General features: G+C 52.1%; 1 long non-coding RNA gene across 1 annotated transcript in view; it reads left to right on the forward strand.

Moving 5' to 3' along the window:
• Positions 1-17,500, forward strand: part of LOC148090815 (uncharacterized) — a 98,143-nt gene extending 80,643 nt beyond the window's left edge. Inside the window, exon 3 of the long non-coding RNA XR_015716221.1 lies at positions 17,439-17,500. This is a non-coding gene — a long non-coding RNA (uncharacterized LOC148090815). The remainder of the gene's footprint in view (positions 1-17,438) is intronic.
• Positions 17,501-20,628: the final 3,128 nt, after the last annotated feature.

Consider the following 20,628-nt stretch of genomic DNA (forward strand, 5'->3'; position numbering starts at 1 on the left):
CGTCCCCCTTCCTGCGCCCGGCCTGTCCCGTTTCCCCGTTTTGAGGGGCTCCGCTCAACAGCAGCCGAGGGAAAAGCGGATCTTTGAGTCAATCAGTGCAGTGGTTCGGGTCACCCAACACCCGAGAGCGGGTTTTGTTTCTCCCCCACCGGACGGGTACCTTTCTTTCTTTCGTTCGTTAATCCTTGCCTGAGGATATTTTTCCCCATTGATTTTTAGAGAGAGCGGGAGGAAGAGAGAGAGAGAGAGAGAGAAACATCGCTGTGAGAGAGACGCGCCGATTGGTTGCCTCCCGCACGCGGGGACCAACCCTGCAAACCGAGGCACGTGGCCTTGCCGGGCAATCAAACCTGCGACACTTCGGTGCGAGGGCCGACGCTCTAACCACTGGGAACACCGGCCAGGGCCCTTTTCATTTTTAAACTGAGTCTCACCAGAGGTTTCGGGGTGCAGAAGCCCACTTTCCGGTCTTCCAAGTGGGTGAAACAAGACTCACTCGGACCACAGCACGTTGCCTCGGCTTCGCCCACCAAGGATTTGGTGGTTCTCGAGAATAACGAGAAGTTTCCATCCGGTTTCCTCGAGGCCTTGGGGCTATCGACTGGATCCAGGCGTTGGCATTTTTTTTTTGACTTTTGAGGCCTCAGAATGGTTCCAGGGAAACCCCAGAGTCGTGAGTGGGAGCGGACTTCCCCAACATTGCCTTTCTCTGTCCCTTTTACTTTTCTGGCCACGCATCGGAGACTGTAACACCGCACCCGCGAACCCCCGACGCGGGGCGGACCGCAGGAGGGGCACGCGTGGGATTCAACCGCACCTGGGGGGAAAACCATTGTGGGATCGCCCTCGGGTCTCTGCGGCTCCAGGCCCCCCTGAGCCAAAGCGAAACAGGACTCCCACCCCGGCCTCCGGCCTCCCTCCGCCTCCCGCCCTGTTTTGCTAGAACAAGCCCGAGCATGCCATGCCACCTCGCCAGGCCCTGCCAAAATCCACGAATGGCACAGAGCGCACATTAAACAGATGGAATGCAACATACATGTAAAGAAATAAGAGCTCTGCCAGGAAAGTTGGCAGCAGCCCTGGAATGCTTTAAACAGCGTGTGTGTGGGTAGAAGAGAGTGAGCCCGGAGTCGGCTGGGCTGCCTCGTACTCAAGAGCTGTTTCTTTTACAGCCATGACCTGTTTTGCCAGTCAAAATAAATACGGTGTTAAATGCCCCCTTTTACTGGCTCCCGATACCTTGGCGATGCAGTTTGAAATATGACCCGGTCTCATTGGAAAAAAAAAAATGTCCTTTTAACAGAGTGGAAAGGATGTGCCCCTTGCAGGCGGTAAGGAGGAGGGTCACGGATGGCGGAGCCTTGTGCACGCAGACACACTCGGGAAGACGAGCGGGACCGGCCACGGAGTCATGACCGCCTGGTTAGAAGTCGCTGCCGGTCAAGTTTCATTGCAGACACAGAGTGATGCCTGGGGAGCAGGGGCCTGACGTCCCCAGCTTTCTAGCCCCGTTGGCATCGGCGAGGAACAACAGAGCGGCTGCCGGGAATGCCTGGCCGTTTCACAAGGCACCTCGAGACAGCCAGGCCTTTCCTTCAGAAGGAAAAAGCAGTGCCAGCCAGGCACGGCCCGCAGATTTAACCCCGCACAGGCCATGGAGCCACAGGCCACTCCATAACCCCGTCCGCATCCTGCCACACGTGTGCGAAGCTGGACGGATTTGCCCCAAAGAGTCGGTCCAGCAGCCGCTCACCAAGCATTTTCTGCATATCAGGCCCATCGGACGTATCTCCTGAATCACCCCGTTATCTCAGGAGACAGGTCGATGGCTACTCCCACTTGATAGATGAAGAACCTGAAGTTCAGAGAGGTTGAGTTACGCTTGTCCAAGGTTGCACGGCTCTTAAAAGGGAAGCTGGATTTGAACCCAAGTCTGTCGGCTCTTAATGAACAGGCCGTACGGGCCCCACGCTGGCTTCTACCCAAACAGTTTAAGGCAAGAAACCTGCAGAATCATCTTTTTCGTCATCAGAACTGTCCGGTGGTCACATTTGCTATTGAAGATGCCCTGGGATATGTTTGTTTTCTGGGGGTGGCTGTAACAAATGATCACAAACTGGGGAGGGTGGGCGACTTTAAAAAAGCCAGAAATTTATTCTCCCGCAGTTCTGGAGACCTGACATCTGAAATCAAGGGCTGTGCTCCCTCCAGAGGCTCTAGGGGAGGACCCTTCCTTGTCTCTTCTGGCTTCTGGTGGCTGCCAGCTCCCCTGGCTTGTGGCCACATCCCTCCTGTCTCTGCCTCTGTCTTCACGCGGCCCTCCCACACGCAGGCCTTCTCCCCTTCTCTGGTAAGGACCCTTATGTGGGATTTAGGTCCCACTCTAATCCAGGATGAGCTCATCTCAACAAGATCCCTGAGTTCATTACATCCGAAAAGATCATTTTTCCAATAAGGTCCCATCCCCAGCCCCCAGCAATTTGATTCTGGGCCTTTCAGGGGGCCCCGGCAAACCATCCAATGAAAGTCTTTGCGATTTTGCAGGTCTGCAGGGCTTATTTTAAAATCTAAAAATATCTCTGCCATCTCCTAACCTCTTCTTATAACAATGAGTTTAAGAACAACCAACATTTAATGAACTCTCACCAAGCTCTGCCCCTTGGCCACGGCACTTGGTCCTCACAGATACTCTGCGATGTAGACACTATTTTTTCCTTGCCAGATGGGGTAGGAAAGTAACATATGAGAGGTGAAGAGCCTTGTCCAAGATCTCACGGCCAGGAACTGGTAAGGGTGGGCTTGGAGCTCCACTGTGTCTGTTTCTGGGGCCCTAGCTCTTAGGCAGGATGCAAAACTGACATTTCTTAGAAATTTAGGATTTGGTTGGGAGGCCGGGGTTTAGAAGGAGGTGGAGGTATAGGCCAATGGGACCATTTCTGCCCAAGAATAGCCAAGACTTATTCTTGGGCAGAAAACCCAGAAAGGTTGAAAACTGAGCATTTTGATCGGGAAGGCAATCACGGAGTTGGTGCATCTAGGAGACTGAAGACCCCTGGCCTCTCTCTCACGTGGCCGAAATTCCAGCAGAGAAACAGGACGTTGGAGGCAAAAACACACACACAGAAAAGCCCATTTTATTGTCTTCCGGATTCCAGTTCAGTAACATCTGCCAGTGGTTAGGTTATTGCGGGGAAATTTTCACTTTTGTTGTGTGGCCGTGTGGCCCGGGAGACCGGGTAGATCTCGGAAAATCAGAGCCGGAGCTGCGAGGATGGCAGCGAATGACAAGCGACTTCTCCTGCCGTCCCTCGGCCGCGTCCACTGACGCGAGCTCCCTGGGGAACAAGACCCAATTTCTTTCTCCGCCGGAGCCGCTGCCGGCTAAGTGCTTTGCGGGCGCTGTCTGCTTTGAGCTTCTCAACAACCCCGTGGGGCCAGATCCATAAGGACCTGATCGGACGCTCAGGGACATCAAGTCTCTCTCCCCGACGTGCCGACCAGCAAGTGCTCGGGTCTCCCCAGGTTGCCTGCGTCCAGCGTCTGAGATCTTGGCTGCTGTAACGCCATCTCCAAACCATGTCCCCAAAAATCCACACTGTCTCACGGAAGGAAACATAGATAAAGGAGAGAGGAAATGCACTCATTCATTCGTTCATTCATTCATTCATTCATTCATTCATTCATTCATTCATTCATCCGCACAGGTCTATCAGTGTCTATACCACATGCGGGAAAGCCGACCGGAAAGGCCCTTCCCTCCTCTGTGCGCACCCGGGCCCTTCGCTGCGCTTGGAACAGGGAGTCGGGTCTCAGCCTTAAGGAGCCGGAGAAGACGGAATGTGTATCCGGTCACCCAGGACAGCGTGGCACATGCTGTTACAGAGACACCAAAAGAGGGGTCGGGAGGGTCAGGGAGCAGACCCTTGGACTGAGATTTGCGGGTGGAAGAGGGAGGTGTCCCGCAGAGAAGGAAGGGCTGGCCTGCGACGTGGCCACGCTGGCTAAATATTCGATATTGATTGGTGAATAGCCAGGGCCTGGGATCCCCCCAAAGGCCCCCTTCCTTGCCCTCTCTCACCTGGGGTTCTGCCCATTTCTCCATAAGGCAGAAGCTAGGGGGTTAACACCTGGGGCCGCAGGACACTGCAGGGCCGGGCTCCTTCCCAGCTCCGCAGTCCTCCCCGGTGGGTGCTGTGGTGCTAGCCTGGTTGTTAGGTATTTGGTTTTTCACGCCTGGGCCAGGGAGCCGTTGAGAAAGCAGTCACGGCGGCCCGGGGCGCGCCGACGGCCAGCGGGGCTGGACGCAGGGAGCCACGGAGGAGCTGGCGGTGAGACTGCAAAACCAAGGGTGGGGCTCTGGGAAAGGACCCTGGGTGACATGCGACAAGGAGTCGACGTCGTCTTGAGGGTACCGTGGAGCCACTGGGGTTTTCTTAGGCAGGCCGCGCTCTCCCGCATTCTCCTCACGCCTCCAGTTTGATGAGTTTTCACAAATGTTTACCCCCGTGTGACCACTCCCCCCGCATCGACGTAGAACATTTCTGTTCCTCCAGAAATTCCCTCCGCTCCGTCCGCAGGGGGGTTTTAAGCAGGGGAGTTGCATGGTTACCCTTCGCGATTTTCAGGCTTGCTTTTGGAGAGTCCTTTGGCTCACATCTCAGGCCCCTCTCGGGTGCCGCAAGCTGTTCTGGCCGTAGGGAGGAGGGCGGGGGACGTCCTGGTGGGAAGCTGCCCTTTGGGGAAAGGGAGAAGGTAACCAGAGGCGTAGGAGCTGGCCTCCTGGGCGCGTGACCCATGCGGTCACCCGGGCCCCGTATTCGGTTCGGGCCTCCCTGTCGCCATTTGAAATTCTTAAATTTTGAACAGGGGGATTGGTACAGCGGGGGCCCGATCGTACCAAGATCGTTAACGGGGAGCTGAGAGAAAGAGGCTATGGGGGGCCTTACAGAGAAGACCCCCTTGGCAGGAGTGGGGGAAAGAAGCTAGACGGGTGAGGAAACGCCACGAGAAGGATCCGATCCCCCAAAGTTCCCTTTCTCGGGACCAGCGCAGGGTGGTGGAGACATTTCATATCTGCCGCTGTGCCTATAGCTCTACCCAGAGCACCAGCGAACGTAGACGGGCTCAATTAATTACAATGACTAACACATTTGACAAGCCAAATATTAGCTCTCGAGACCTGAGCATACTTATAGGCATTAAGTACAGATACAAACAATTAACAATAAGCGCCCTGGCATTATTATCTTCTAATTAACTGTAAAAAAAAAAAAAATCACACCTTAATCCAGAGGATAATGGAAACAAAAGGAAAGTCAGACCTCTGGCAGCTCTAGAAACGCGGGTGGCGGAGTGCAGAGAGATACGGGTCGCTGGATTTTAATTTGCACTAATGATGCCTTGAACCCGCCTTCCTTTGCTGACGTCAGGGCCCAGATGGGCGCCTGGGCCCCTGCTTCTCCCCGCTGGGGCCAGATGTCCGACGGGAAGGGCTTGGCAGAGGGCTGCCGGCCGCGGCGGGAGGGCCACGTTGGCACGCCCCTGGAAAAATCCATCTCTTTCAGCCTCAGGAACGACCTCTCGTCTGTCTCCCCTCTGGAATTTGGAGCAGAGAGAAGGAAGGTGAGTGGAGAAGGAATGGATTGTCTCTTGGCGGCTGGTTCGCCTTCCTGAAAGGAATTCTGGAGTTGAGCAGCCCATTGAACCCCCCCCAAGTAAATACCTGGGCTGCGGTGGTGTCACCAGTAAATACTCCCAAAGCCGGGGATTCTGGAAACGAACCTTTTCCCCACCGAGGTTGCTTTTCCTACACTATGAAAAACGCTTTTGCAATTAATTTTTTTTAAAAAAGTGGCCCTAAAATCTCTATTCTGACCTAACTTGATAGAGTTAGACCGCGATGCTTTGGGCTTCCCAGCCCTCGGGAAGGTGCAGGAGCCCCGGCCTCCGTCGTGTTAAAGCCTCGTTACCTTGGGTGGCCTCAGAACTCACGGCACCTCCCACGGGGACCCTAATCGCTTCCCTCTCGCTCGCTCGCTCGCTTTCCCGCTGCCGATCAGCCCCTGCAGGGGAACGCACCATGCCCGCCTCGATAATAATCGTGACTGTCAGTGTTTCGCGCTAACTACACGCAGGCTCGGCGACAAGAGCTCCTCCCGTATTATCCTGCCTCTACCTCCCGCACGTACTCAGAGCCCAGACATTTCTCGCCACCTCCGTGGTCCAAGCCCCCTCTCCCCTCGCCTGGGTCACCGAGGTCTGCTCTTCACGGGCCTCCCTGCCACAGCCCTTGCCTGTCCGTGGTCTATTTTCATCACAGCAGACTGAACGATGCTTCTGGAATAGAGGTCAGCGCAGGTTAAAACCCGTGAGGCCTCCTCATTCGTCTCAGAGTAAAATCCAGGGTCCTCGCCACGACCCCCAAAACCAGCTCCTCTGTTCTCCCTCACGTGCGCTCTGGCCCAGGCACACCCGTCTCCTTGCCTTTCTGGGGGCGTGGCAGGACATTCTGGCCTCAGGGCCTTTGCACATCCCGTGTCTCTTCCTCCCACATCTCCACGTGCCTTCTCCTCTTGCTCCCTTCAAGTCTTTGTTCAAATGTCACCTTCTTCGTGGGGCTTCTGTTGATCCCACCATTTATAATGCAGCTCTTGCCTCAGCCCTCCGATTTTTTTCTCATAAAACTTGCAAGCGGCTAACTACCTTATAATTATTTATTATGTTTCTATTTATCGTCTGTCTCTCCCCACAAGGCAGGGATTCTTATCTGTTTTAGTCAGTGCTGGGAAACAATATATGTTGCACAGTAGATATATAATAAGTGTTTGTTGAATGACTAAATAATCCATGAGGAGTGACCGATAACCAGCCCTGTATCACCGAGGAAGAGACTGAAGGAGTCAGAGGGTTAAGTGACTTTCCCAGGTAATTTAGTTAATGGCAGAGTTGGGAGTTGAACCCACGTCCTACTGACCCAAAGCTACTTACCCACTATGTCTCGCTGAATCCAGGCTGTCCCAGCGTAGGACAGGCTGGTTATTGCTGGCAGCCATTCAGCCAGAGCCTGCCTAGAAGGAGCTGGCCTGCACTTGGACAAGTCGGGGTGAGTGTCCTTGTGGTTAGGAACCGCCAGAACTGTAGGACTGCTGCAAGTGTAACAGAAAGTGAAACGTACATGCGAAATCCCAGATGAATCACTTGATTAATGTATTCTGAATAACAGTTCCCCCGTTGCTCGTGTAATAGCAATATTCAGAATGTTCTGGACGAAGCAGGATCTTAGCAGATGATCTTTTAAGTCTAGATAAGGCCATTACAGCTTATCTATGTACTTAACTGCCTAGACCCAAGGGACGTAAGAGAGAAACTCAGGGGAAGATTTCCCTCTTCGTGGCATGCCCTCCACGGTCAGGAGACTAGCCTTCCGGGGGTTTCAAAGCAGACCTCGATAACGTTAAACGTAGGCTTACCACATGACCCCACGATTCTACTCCTATGGATATGTCCCAAAGAACTGAAAGCAGGTGTTCAAACAAAAATGTGTACGGAAATGTTTATAGCAGTGTTATTTACAATATCTAAAAGGCGAAAGCGTCCAACATGTCCATCAGCTGATGGGTGGACAGACAAACTGTGGCATGTCATTGTCATGGAATATTTCTCAACCATAAAAATGCATGAAGTACCGACGCATGGACGAACCTTGAAAACATTGTTTAGCGACAGTCACAAAAGGCCACGTAGAGTATGGTTCCATTTATGTGAAATGCCCAGAACAGGCAAATCCATAGAGACAGAAAGCAAATTAGGGGTTTCCAGGGGCTGGGGTGGGGGTGGGGGGTGAGGAAAGAATGGAGGGAGATGCTAATGGGTATAGGGTTTCCTTTTAAAGTGATTAAAAAATTCTGGACCCACATAGTGCTGTCTTAACACTGTGACTGTTCCCAAGGCCCCTGAGTCATACACTTTAAAATGGTTAAAACGATACATTTTATGTTACGTATATTCTAACATAATTTATTCAAAAAGTAAAATTTTAAATTCTGGTCTTGGCCCAAAAGATGGTTTGGGTTGGTTCCGATTGGGTAGCCAGGGAGCTGAAGATGAAGCCCCTCTGGGGCAACACAGACTAGAAAGAGCTATGCTCTGGCCTGTCCGGCTGGGTGACAGACACAGCTGTGACTTGACCGGATTGTAAGCGCTGTGGCATCGACCCCTGACCTCCCTTAGCCTCAGAAATAGTGGCAAGTCCAGCCCAGTGCTGTTCACACATGCCAGAAAGCCAATTCTTTATTTCCTTTCTCATCACCAAGGCCCTTGTTGTAAAAAATCTAAAGAACACAGAAAGTTTCCCCTCTCACATGCACCATCCCCTCCCCTGGGTTTTGCCACCACCGTCTACGACTTGGTGTATATCCTTTCAGACCCTTCTCTACTCACGGGCAAATATCCACATGGAAATATGCACATCATTGTCAAAGGATTTTTTTTTTTTTTTTATAAAAATGAACTTATACTGTATACATTAATCTGCAGCTTGCTTTTGTTCTCTCAAGACCACATCCCAAAAATCTTCCCATAGAAATACACACAGATTCATCTCTCTCTTCTTGCAGCATGGATGCACCACCATTTAATGAAACAATCTCCTTTTTTCATGTGTTAATCTTCACCTGAGGATATATTTATTGATTTTGAGGAGAGGGGGAGAGAAAGAGAGAGAGAAATATCAGTGTGAGTGAGAAACATCGATTGGTTGCCTCCCATATGCCCCCCGACCCGGGATCTACCCCACAACCTAGGTATGGGCCCTGATAGGGAACTGAACCCGCAGTGTTTTTGGTGTAGGGGACAATGCTCCGACCAACCGAGCCACCCGGCCAGGGCCAGTCTCCTCTTGTCGGACGATGACCTCGCCTCCAATGTTTCGCCATCACAAAGCGGATTGCAAGGAACACCCCGCTCTTACGTTCTTGCATACTCATGGGAGCCTTTCTGTGGGAGAGATTCCTCGAAGCGAAATCGCTGGGTGGAAGTCAAATCCTTTCTGTTCTGGGACTTTTTAAGAGCACGTCAGCTTGGGGCACGAGTGTATAGCGTCTCTGGCCTTAGGACAAAAGAGCTGGGACATAGGGCCTGCGACGGGGCTTTGCTTAGCTTGGCGTTCCACCCCGCATCCTGCAACCGTAGCTATTTTCATTCATTTTATGGGCTCGCTGTCTCCAGATTGACTCCAGCAGAGGGAAAAGAAATCAGGCCTTTCTGTGCCATTCCTCAAACATTTAGAGGAAATTGATTTTCCACATGGGCTGTAGCCAAGCGAGGGATGCGCCGGCACCGAAGTCCCGGCGACGGGCTACGACTACTAGCATTTGCAACAATTAGACTCAGCCCAACCTGAGATATTTTATTAGCGAGCGTAATTCCTCATCAGGCTAATGTTGCCGATTGCCAGCCGCAGCAGCAATTCTAAAATAGGATTTCCTTCCTAATCCCTTGTAAAGGGGAGACCTTATGGAGACTTTGACGTGTCTGAGAGAGAAAGCGTTTCTCCTGAGCAAGGACAAAAGGCCCAAGAAGGGGGTAGCTTTCCTCCTGTTTTTACCTTTCTAAGGTGCTTTCTCATGGCCTCAGCTGGGATGCTCTCAGCTGCAACAAACAGAAATGCAGCCTCACGCTGGCTTCGATACTACGGGAATGTCATATGCCTCTTACACCTGGAAGTCCCAAGGCGAGGCAGGTTTAGAGTTGGTTGACTCAGCGTCTCAACAATGTCATCGGGAATCCAGGTTCTTTCCCAAAGCCACTGGCTCTGGAGCCAGACGGGTAGTGAATCTCAAGTCTACCTCGTAATAACTGTGTGACCTTGGGTAAATGACTTACCCTCTCTGAGCCGCAGTTTTCTCCTCTGTGAGAAAGAGTGTGCTAATGCTACCCCAACTTTAGAGGGTTGTTGTGAGCACTGAAGCAAAGGTGGGTGAACCTTCTCTGTAAAGGGCCAGACAGGAAACATATTAGGCTCTGCCCTTCGCAAGGCAGTGGGCAGTCTCTGTCTCGGCTGTTGCGGCAGGAAAACACCGTGGACAACAGGGAAATGAATTTCATATCATTTTCATGTGTCGTGAAAGAGTATTGTTCTTTTTCGTCTTTCGTTCCACCACCAAAAAAATAAAGAAATAAAAGCCATTCTTAGTTCACGGGCCACCAGAATAGCTCAGGCCACCCCCCCTGAGCTAAAGCGTATGCTGCATTTTAGAACAGCACCTGGCAGCCCGTAAGCGCTCGATAAACGTTTGCTGCTATTAGAGGCGCCCCCGGTGGCATTAGCACCCACCAGGCTCCTCTCTGCGCGCATCCCCTCCGTGTGCTCGCTTCATTCCCCCCAATCTGGTAGTAAGGTGGCTGCTGCGGTTCAAGGTGGGGCCCCCAACGGGAAAAGGAAACATCTCTCTTTCTATGCTACTTTGTTGGGTGCGGGATCTTTCCCCATCTGCCTCTCACGGCCCACGTCTCGGTGGTCAGAATGGGGTCGCATGAACCCCATCACTGGCAAGGGGAGGGATCACCCTTGGACCAGTCAGGCCCACCCCTGGAGCTGAGGGTGCAGTCAGTTTGCTCCGAGCCACATGCTCAGTGGGGACCCGGGGGGGGATGCCTGACCCAAACAGGGCTTCTGTTAGGACCAGGGGAAGTAGACGGTGGGTGCTGGGTTGGCAACCCGCAAAGCCTACACCCGCTCTTTCCAATCCCCGTGAATCTATCACAAGCACGGGACCCGCTGGTCCAGTTTTTATATATCATCTTATAAGAAGAGCCAACCTTTTAAAGGTCTGGGCCGGAGGAGGCTGGCTCTGCTCACCTGTAAGTCCCTTTAAACAGCCACTCACTGGATCGTAAGAATTCCAAACAGCCTTACGGCACTTTTGAGTTTACGACGCACCTTCCCGGCCTGGTCCCTCCTTTGACCTTCACGTGCTCCCTGAAGGAAATACCATTAGCACCCCTTATCCTCGGGAAAGGGGGGGTGACCCGTCCCGGGGCACATAGGTAAGAACTGAAGCTGGACCTTGAACCTTGGTCTCTGGCCTCTGGGCCCCTGGCCCTTCCCCACCCGGCCTCCTGGTTGCCGGGACAGCTGCTGCCTCAGGGAGGGCTGGTGGCGGAGAAGGCGCAGGTGACAACCCAGCCAAGCGGGTTTTGCTGAGCGTCAGCACAGCCCCGAGACCTGTGCTTTGGGTGAGGACACTTAGGTTATATAATTCAGGGTTTTCTCCAGAATATCCTCAACTTTTCGTTTATATTATGAAATCTCAGGAGACGTGAACGTCATAGCAATAATTATTCGGATGGAACGCGGGCATGCCTTTTTCTGATCTTGAAAGGGAGACGAAATTGTCCGTGCGCCTCTTCGTATTTAAGTCTTAATTGTCTGCGTGCCTCCTTGCATTTAAGTCCTGACTTTGGCTTTCTAACCTGCAAGATGCAAAACAGGGAATTCCCCCCCACCCCCTTCAAACAAAAGAAATTCGGTGGCGTGAACTGGGTATGCCCAAGTGAAGAAATATTATGCCACCATTAGCTTACATAAGAAAAAAATTAAATGCCTGGAGAACACTCTTAAGAGACAGTGTTCAGGGATAAAAGTGGGACACAAAATTATATACAGTTATGACATCGAGCCTGCTTTATGATAGAAAAGATTGGCAGTAAAGAAACCAAAGCGTTAGCCGAGTTGCCTCTGGGTAGGAAGGTCACGTGCGGTTTCCCCCCAGCTTCTTTATTCTTTCTACACTTTTCCAGTCTTTCTACAACACTCATTTTTATGATCAAAGAGAAACCAAGTAAAAGCCAGAGGAAGACTGGGCAGCTTTGCAGGCCAGGGTTTCTTATTATGGAGACAGATCCCGGCCTCTCCTCCCGAGGCGGCTGTGCAGCTTCAGCACGGCTGGCTGACTGGGAGAAAACGGACAGAATCCTCCCCACGTGCAGTTGGAAATTCACAGGCTGCGCGGCTTCGGGCGGACTGACCACCCCGACCTTCAGCAGCTTCATCTGTTACATGAGGACAGTAATGCCGAGTGCATAGGGTTGAAAACCTTTCAATCACATAACGAATTTTTATTCAGTGCCCGCTGTCCTGCGGGCTGGAGATGCAGCGGTGGTCAAAGAGGGAAGGTCTCTATCCGCCAGCACATTCATCCTAGTGCTGGGTTTGGGTGGGGAGGTGAGTTGCTTATTGGGGGAACAGCAAGTGCAAAGGTCCTGGGGCAGGCTGAAGCTTGGCACTTTATGCCCGAGAGGGGTCTTACGTGTCCGGAGCTTCGCGCGAGAGAGCAGAAGCAGCCAGGTAGGCACGGGCCGAGCCTTGCAGGCCAGGGCAAGAGACTTTGATTTTATTCTAAGGATAATGGGAAGCCACTTATGGGTTTTTAGCCACAGACTAGCACGATCTGATTTAGAGTTTATGTCTTAAAAAGGCCACTTCCCTGCCATGCAGAGAATGGATCGTAGGACTGCGTGAGACGATCAATACACGAAAGCACTTAACATGGGGTCTGGCACGAAGGAAGCGTCTTAATAAGTGGTGACTGGTTTTCATTATCATCATCATTGTCCTTATCGCTGCCACCGCTCCTTTGTCTGCCTACAGCTGGCCCACGGTTCCCGGACGCTCGGCTTCACGCGATGTTCATAAAGCGTTCCGATGAGCCAGTGCGTTTTCTCACATTTGTCTCTCAGGTATTTTCACATCCTCAGATAGGCCATGGTTAAACGCCAAGTGCAAGCCGATACCTGCCGCCCAAACGAGCAATGGACACATTCCTGAACCCAGTGTCCTTTCATCCTTTCCGGGGCGCGCTCTGGTGATTCTGGAGCTCAAAGGAGACCCTGGGGCCTTGATTACAGGTTTCAACCTCCAAGTGCTGGCTGAGCACAGGCCCTGTTGTGAAATCCAGCGTATTCGGGTAAATTTAAAATTACCTTCCCTCCTGCCAACTCCTCCTTGCTTAAGACTCCCCTCAGAGATGACTGTCTCTGGGAAGGACACCTCCTGCAACCTTGTGCCGGGCCACACCCAACACCCGGGCTGCTCTGCAGCACAGCACTTGCTGCCTCGATTGATTCAAGTGAATGTCTTTACCTCCATTCTGAATTCCTGGAGCTGTGCTCCTTAAGACAATAGCCACTAGCCACGTGTAGCTGTTTAAATCCACAGTGAAAGTAACACAAATACAATTTAAAATCCAGTTCCTCGGTTGCACTAGCTGCATTGTAAGTCCCCAGGAGCCCCCCGTGGCTACCACGTGGACAGCGTAGGGATGGGGTATTTCTATCAGTGCAGAAAGTTCTAGTGGATGGAACTGCCCCAGGGTGGGAGGGGGCAGGAGTCGTGTGCCGTTCATTACTTTAGAGCTAGCAGAGTGCTCAGTTCCAGCTCCAGCTCCCAGTCCTTCTTTGCCGTGTGACCTTGGCCAAGATCAACGCCTGCACGCCCACCCCGCACGGTGCGGCCGTGAAGCTTGTATAAGCTGATACATACGAAGGGCTGAAAACAGAGCCCAACACATGGCAAAGCCCCAAGCCGGCGATCGCTCCCGTCGTCCTCGCCAGTAAAATAGCCAGCGCACAGTAGGGCCGGTCGAATGTTTGTCGACTGCCTGAATAAGCGAGCGAAAGAACGATGACCTGAATGGACTTGATTTCCGGCGTTAAGGGAAGCAGTCTACCTCTCCTGAAGCCAAATACAATGACCATTCATCAAAATAGCCTCTAGCCCTGCCCGGGCGGCTCAGCATCAACCTGCGATCCAGGAGGTTGCGGTTCGATTCCCGGTCAGGGCACAGGCCCCAGCTGCTGGCGATGCCCAGCGGGGGGGGGTGCGAGGGGCAGCCGACCCATGACTCTCATCACCGATGTTCCTCTCTCTCCCTTCCTCTCTCTGAAATCAATAAAGATATTTTAAAATGAAAAATAATAATAATAATAGCTTCGACGTCCTTAGCCCTGACTGCACACCAGGTGGCTGTGCTGGGAGCTTTCCACACACACTCCTCCCCACCGCCCAAGAGCGAGGCGCTGGAGCTGAGGCTCAGAGACACCAAGGCGAAGATCGGAAGCTGCACCCTCCGTCCCGGTGGCGACGCGACTGCTTCTGGTCTGGGCTGCCTCGGTTGCTCCTAGAGGCCTTTGGGCCCCGCTCTGTCTGGCTCGGCTTGGAGAGCAGGGTTGGGGGCTGCGGGGCTGTGATGCGCCCAGGGGGTGGGGGGACCGCGCTCCCCACGGCGAGGGCGCACCTGCAGAGGCAGGCTGCTCAGCTTTCTTTCCTGTTCACAGACAGACTTTTGACCCCGGCTTCTCAGATTCTTTTCTTCCCCCATGCCTCCCCAGGGCGCGGGCCCTCTCCGGCCGTGCCCACCCCTCCCCGCCGCCCCACGCGCACCGCCGCCGAGCCATGGCCAGGCCCCGCAGACAAGGGCGCCTTTCTTCAAAGGGGTTCGCCTTCTTCTCATAAATTCTCAGCCGGGGGGCCTGATTGGCCGCGACCGAAAACGAGCTAGGCCCCCGCTGGCTCCTCAGATACAAAGTGAGTTGTGTGCAGTTTGCCCACGTGAGGCCGAGCGCAGGGGCCCGCGGGCGCGCAGAAACCCCAGAGGGACAAATGCCAGAGAGTCCCCACGCGGTCACAGGATCAAAATTATCTGTGGCAGGACAAAGGAAAGCGGATAGCTGGGAAAGGCAGGACAATGCGGAGGCCCTGTGACTCGATCTCAGAGATCCGCAGGCAATTTCGGACCAGGCAGGCTGGAACGACGCTTAACCCTTTCCCCGTCTGCAGACTTCCAGCCACACGGAGCCCCTGCACGGATTGGGACAGGGTCCCCAACGTCAACCAGTCCCGAGGGCCCCCTTTCTGCCACTTGCGAGAACTCGCCTTTCTCTTGAAGCCTGTGTTCAAATGTTTCCAATTTCTAGGCACTAAAATTAGTCCAACTGTGCCTTCTAATTCTGTAGACACAACCCAGTTTGTGCAAATGTCCCTCTCTTCCATTTCTGGGCGAGTTTTTGCATAGCGCGCAGACTGCCAATTTTGTGGAGCGTTCTCGGGGGAAGACAGAAGTTTAAAATCATCTCGCCGCTTACCGTGAAACAAATGCTGAGGAACCCAAAGTTCTGATTTAGAGAGAAGGCTGCACACGGCTCGCTCGTGAAAAGAAAAACGCAGCCCAGCGTCCCACACAGATCACTGCTGAACGCAGCAGGAAAAATAGGAACCGTAATTTATTGAGCATCTACTATGGGGCCTGTGCAATCTCCGGGCTTGTATTTATTTGAAGGGATTTCATCTGTCCTCACAGCCACCTTCCCTCTGAGGTAGATAACATTGTGTCCCCATTTTACAGACGAGAAAAATCAGGCCCAGCAAGATTAACTTGCCAAAAGACGCAGCTAGAAATTGAGCTGAGATTCGAACTCGGCTATTTCCGATGGCAAAGGCTGAATTCTTAACCTCAGCGCTTAGCGAACAGAAGTCGTTATTGTTAGCGTCATAAAATGAATGCAGTGTATTACCTGTAGGAATGGACAGATGCCCACAACATAGAAATGAAAATATAGGCAACGAGATTACACCTGGTGCCTCCCTTTGCTTTCCAAGTTTTTCATAACTTTTAAAAAAAATTTTGGTTTGAGAGAAAGAGAGAGAGAGAAACATCGATTTGTTGTTCCACTGATTCATGCGCTTGCTGGTTGATTCTTGCATGTGCCCTGACTCGAGATCGGAACCCACAACCTCGGTGTATTGGGACAACGCTCCAACCAACTGAGCCACCCGGCCAGGGCGCTTTCCAAGTTCTTTCGTGAAGCATGTATAACGTTTGCCTTTAGGAACGAGGCGTGTGTGTGCGTGTGTGTGCGCACGCTGCGTGCTTGCTTGCTTTCAAAGCAAGAGGGAATAGAGAAAGTGGCAAACTAGGTCAAGGAAGCTGGAATCTCAGTTATTTAAATCCTGCCCAAAATTGCAATTTGGGGAGTTCAAAGTTAGCCCAGAATTATGAGTCACAAGTCCAAAGCCAGTGGCCCCTAGACCAAGAGCAGCCACATGCCAGTGACGGCGAGAAAGCCCTTTAAACAATGCCCCGGAGGGTGTGCTTAACGGAGGGGACATGGGAAGAGGGGACGCCACGGAGCTCACCTAGGCGGAGATGAAGGGGCGCCCCCCTCCCCAGCCCGCAGCCACGGTGCTCGCTGCTCCGACAGTCCGCTCGAGCTTTCTCAAAAAAGGCAGAGCAGTCAGGGACAGGGGCCAGAAGACCTTCAACCTGGCCCCCAGGACAAACCCCGATGAGCCTGGCAGGAGGCAGCCTCCCCGATTCCAGGCCTATATTTTTCATTTCTTGTTTTAACAGTCATAAACGCCTTCCGATGCCAAGGCAGAACATGACTTTAATCCAGATAAAATAAAATTCCTAAACCCTGAAAATTATACGGAGATTTACAAGCCAATTTTTAAAAAGCAAGAGCCTTGGTTCCAGGAGCGGCACATTCCACGTGGCCTGCACTGGGTGCTGCCCCACGGCCCTGCCTCCCGGGGACCAGGTCCTGGGACACGTCGGTCACTCACCCCCCGAAACCCACAGTCCCTTGGCAGAGAGAACGCTGGCACACGTTGCCCTCAACGTGGACGCTTCTCAGATTCCTGGGCCCTGGGGTCCCTTGGCTTTCTGGGAGCCCTAGTACGTTCCAGCTCCCCTCTCTCTGCCTCCCCTCCACCCCCAGCTGTTGCAGAAAACCACAGCCAACCTCTTCTTGCTCTCAGCAGCCAAGTTTTCTCTAAGTAAACACGGAACGGAGCGGATCAGCTCCGCTCCGCTCCCGGCCCTGTAGGATGGGTCAAGGCTGGCCTGGTACCGACCTGGAGAAGCCAGGCCAGCGTGGGTTCTGGGGTAACCACGGGCCTCTGCACTAAATGCCGTGAGGACGTGATCTTGGTTAATCCTGTGAGGTGGGACCCTTATATATTGGGTTGCCCCTCCGGGTCCTCCCTCTGCTTTCTCCCTGCGCTCTGAGCCCAGGAGGCTGACCTGGGGGACAGCACCCATGGCTCTGGCCCCCGGGGTTGGGATCGTCCGAGAGGAGATCCGAGGAAGGAAGACAGCGAGAGGACCTTTGGTGGCCCAGGCGCCTCCTCGCAGTGGTGGGGTGGGCCGGCTGTGCCGCCTCCAAAAGCCACAGCTCCGGCGGGGTGAGCGTCTCCATGAAGCCCCCTTTTCAGGTCCCCTGCAGCCCCCGGGCGGGAACAGCGCCCTCCTCAGGCAGACCCAGGTATTGCATGCTACCCTGTTGATCTCCCCAAGCCCTGCCCACACCTGTGCAAATAATCTCTTTATTAAACTCTCCTCAAATTACCCGGCTTGAATGTGCCCTCTGTTTCCTGCCAGGCTCCCGGCCGATGCATTTGTTATCATCTCCGGTTTATAGAGGAGGAGACTGAAGCTCAGAGAAATTAAGTCACTTGCCCAGGGGCGATTCTCTGGGATTTGAATTTGGGTCAGCCCCACTCCAGAGTCCAAGCTCCTAACCTCTTAACTACTATATATATAAAAAACACAAAACCATCTCTCCGCCTCCCTCTCCATCGATACCATTCAGTGACCCACCCATCCATTCACGTCCTACAAAAGTGAACCTGTTTGTAAAGACGGTCATCACCGCAGTTGGAGGTAATATAAGCAGGAGCACTTACAGCAGCCTCCAAGCCTGCCGGTAGGAAAGGAGCCCGTCGAGCCTGCACAGCCCCGCGGTGGAATGCTCCGCAGCCGGTCAAAAGGATGGCGTCACCCCAAGGCGCCGAGCCACCGCTGGCCGTCCGGTGGCCAGTCTCCACACGGCGTCACGTTCCAGAGGATCACCAGCCGCCCTCCCCAAAGCACCGACGCCTTCAGCGAGGCCTCATGAGGAAATCTTTACGGTTGTAAGCCTCCCTCATCACAGCAGCTACTTTGGCAAATGCTTCTCGGTACTTCCTCCCAACCTCAGCCTGGGTCCCTTTTTTCTCAAGTCCTTTACTCTCCCCCACTTTGGTCTACTCTGTCCTATCCCAGGGAGCTCAACACAATAAAAATGTGTACTCTTGGCTTGTTCCAGTCCTTGGGGAGCCCCACAAAGGCCTAGGGATGAGGCAGGCGATGGTGAACCCCCTTTAGAAGATAGAGAAGGGGAAGAAGATGGTAAAGCTGTAAGAAATATTTTTATTTCTTACACACACACACACACACACACACACACAGGAAGATGCCCACAACCCATTGTTGAGTGCAAAAAGCAAGTTACAAAATATTCATCACACTTGTAATAACTTGTTTAATTTGTTTCCTCGGGCCCAGAGACTGTAACTGTATTTTGTATCTCCATTGCCCGGTACATGATAACTCTTCTTTCAATATATTGTTTTTATTGCTTAATTAGGTATTGGCCAAATGTTACCATGAATGTCACTGACTGATGGAATCATAGATCATTTTCACTTGCTCATTAATATCTTTCTATATTGCTTGATTTTTTTATTTTTATGAAGAGCTGTGTGAACTTTTCTCTCTTTTTCTCTGATTTTATCTCACTTATTTAATTTTTTGGTATTGTTTTTAGGATCAGATAAAGCAAAAAAGTTGAATTTTTTAAAAAACTGGGAATGGAATGGTAGGAATTTGAGGCATTTCCTTCTGGAAGGAGGAGGAATTTGGTACCCATTAAATGGCATCCATTAAGGAAAACCGTGGTAGGAAAACCAAGCTCAAGCACCATGGGATCAAACCAGGACCTCGTACTTGGCACACACGGCCGCCCCACTGAGCCTTCCTCCAGCCTCCTCGGCAGGTTGGGGGCCCGGCTGCTTGGTTCCTCCCATGGGTTCCCTACAGCCCTGGGACCGTGTCAGGGGAGCAGCAAATACAGGGTTCTAAGCCACGTTGCTGTGATCGCCAGGAGGGCTGGGTGCTCTTGGCTCACAGCTGGCTTTCTAATGTGCCCTGCCACAGTTTCTGACTGGATGGAGAGAAAACCCCTCACCAACACCTGGCTAGCATGTCCAAGTCCCACTGCTCCCTGTGTCTTTGCTTTGTGTACTTTTTCCATCCATCCATCCATCCATCCATCCATCCATCCATCCATCCATCCCTCCCTCTACTCATCTATCCATCCACCTATTCATCTACCCATCCATCTACCCATCCATCCATCCATCCATCCATCCATCCATCCATCCATCCATCCATCTGTACCTATCTATCCATCCATCTGTACCTATCCATCCATCCATTCATCCATCTGTATCCATCCATCCATCCATCCATCCATCCATATCCATCCATCCATCCATCCATCCATCCATCTGTACCTATCCATCCATCCATTCATCCATCTGTATCCATCCATCCATCCATCCATCCATCCATCCATCCATCCATATCCATCCATCCATCCATCCATCCATCCATCCATCCATCTGTACCTATCCATCCATCCATTCATCCATCTGTATCCATCCATCCATCCATATCCATCCATCCATCCATCCATCCATCCATTCATCCATCTGTATCCATCCATCCATCCATATCCATCCATCCATCCATCCATCCATCCATCCATCCATCTGTACCTATCCATCCATCCATTCATCCATCTGTATCCATCCATCCATCCATCCATCCATCCATCCATCCATCCATATCCATCCATCCATCCATCCATCCATCCATCTGTACCTATCCATCCATCCATTCATCCATCTGTATCCATCCATCCATCCATCCATCCATCCATCCATCCATATCCATCCATCCATCCATCCATCCTCCATCCATCCATCCATCCATCCATGCATCCATCCATCCATCCATCTGTACCTATCCAGCCGGCCAGCCCTCAGCTACTGACTATTTCTTTATTTATGTATCTTTTCCTCCTTCTTTACCTGTCCATGGATGCCAATGAGGTCGATAGATGGTAATGTCCTCCCATAGCTGGAAGAAGATACAGGATCCCTTAGCACGAAATGTGACCATCTACTCAAGACCTATTGGTTGCCAGGCTCGGGATAAAGAAATCAGAAAGTGCTCAGCGCACGGCCTGATGCATATGTGTCATGGAAAAAAACATGATTTTGAGTTCCCTCCTTTGTTAGTGGTTGTAATTACAGATCTCTGCCGCTGCTTCAATAAAACCTCATTCATTCACGACAGTCGGCATGAAAGGCAGGTTAAGAGATCCGTCTGCATTAAAGGGACTGTTTAGAGCCCTTAAACAAAACGAACCTTTATTTCTTTTGAGTGCAGAGGAGAATTTGACAAAGAAAGGGTTCCCAAGTAGCATTGCTTCCTGTCTGCTCTAATCAACATTTAAACCTCATCTGGATTTGGCAGGAATTTATTTGGGTAAGAGCGAGGTGCTAAAAGCCTTAAAACAGTTTATCCTTTGAAAGACGGGTAACGCGCCTTCCACGGTCTTCTTTACGGGGCGAGGACGCTGGTCAACTTTCCTTCGCAGGTAGACAAGAGGTAAGCGTCGGCCAGGTTGAATTATAACAAATTCCATTATTAGCACAGTTCAAATTAATGAGATTTTCCTTTC

Source organism: Miniopterus natalensis, chromosome 20 (genome assembly GCF_054644295.1).
Source record: "Miniopterus natalensis isolate mMinNat1 chromosome 20, mMinNat1.hap1, whole genome shotgun sequence".
NCBI lineage: Eukaryota > Metazoa > Chordata > Mammalia > Chiroptera > Miniopteridae > Miniopterus > Miniopterus natalensis.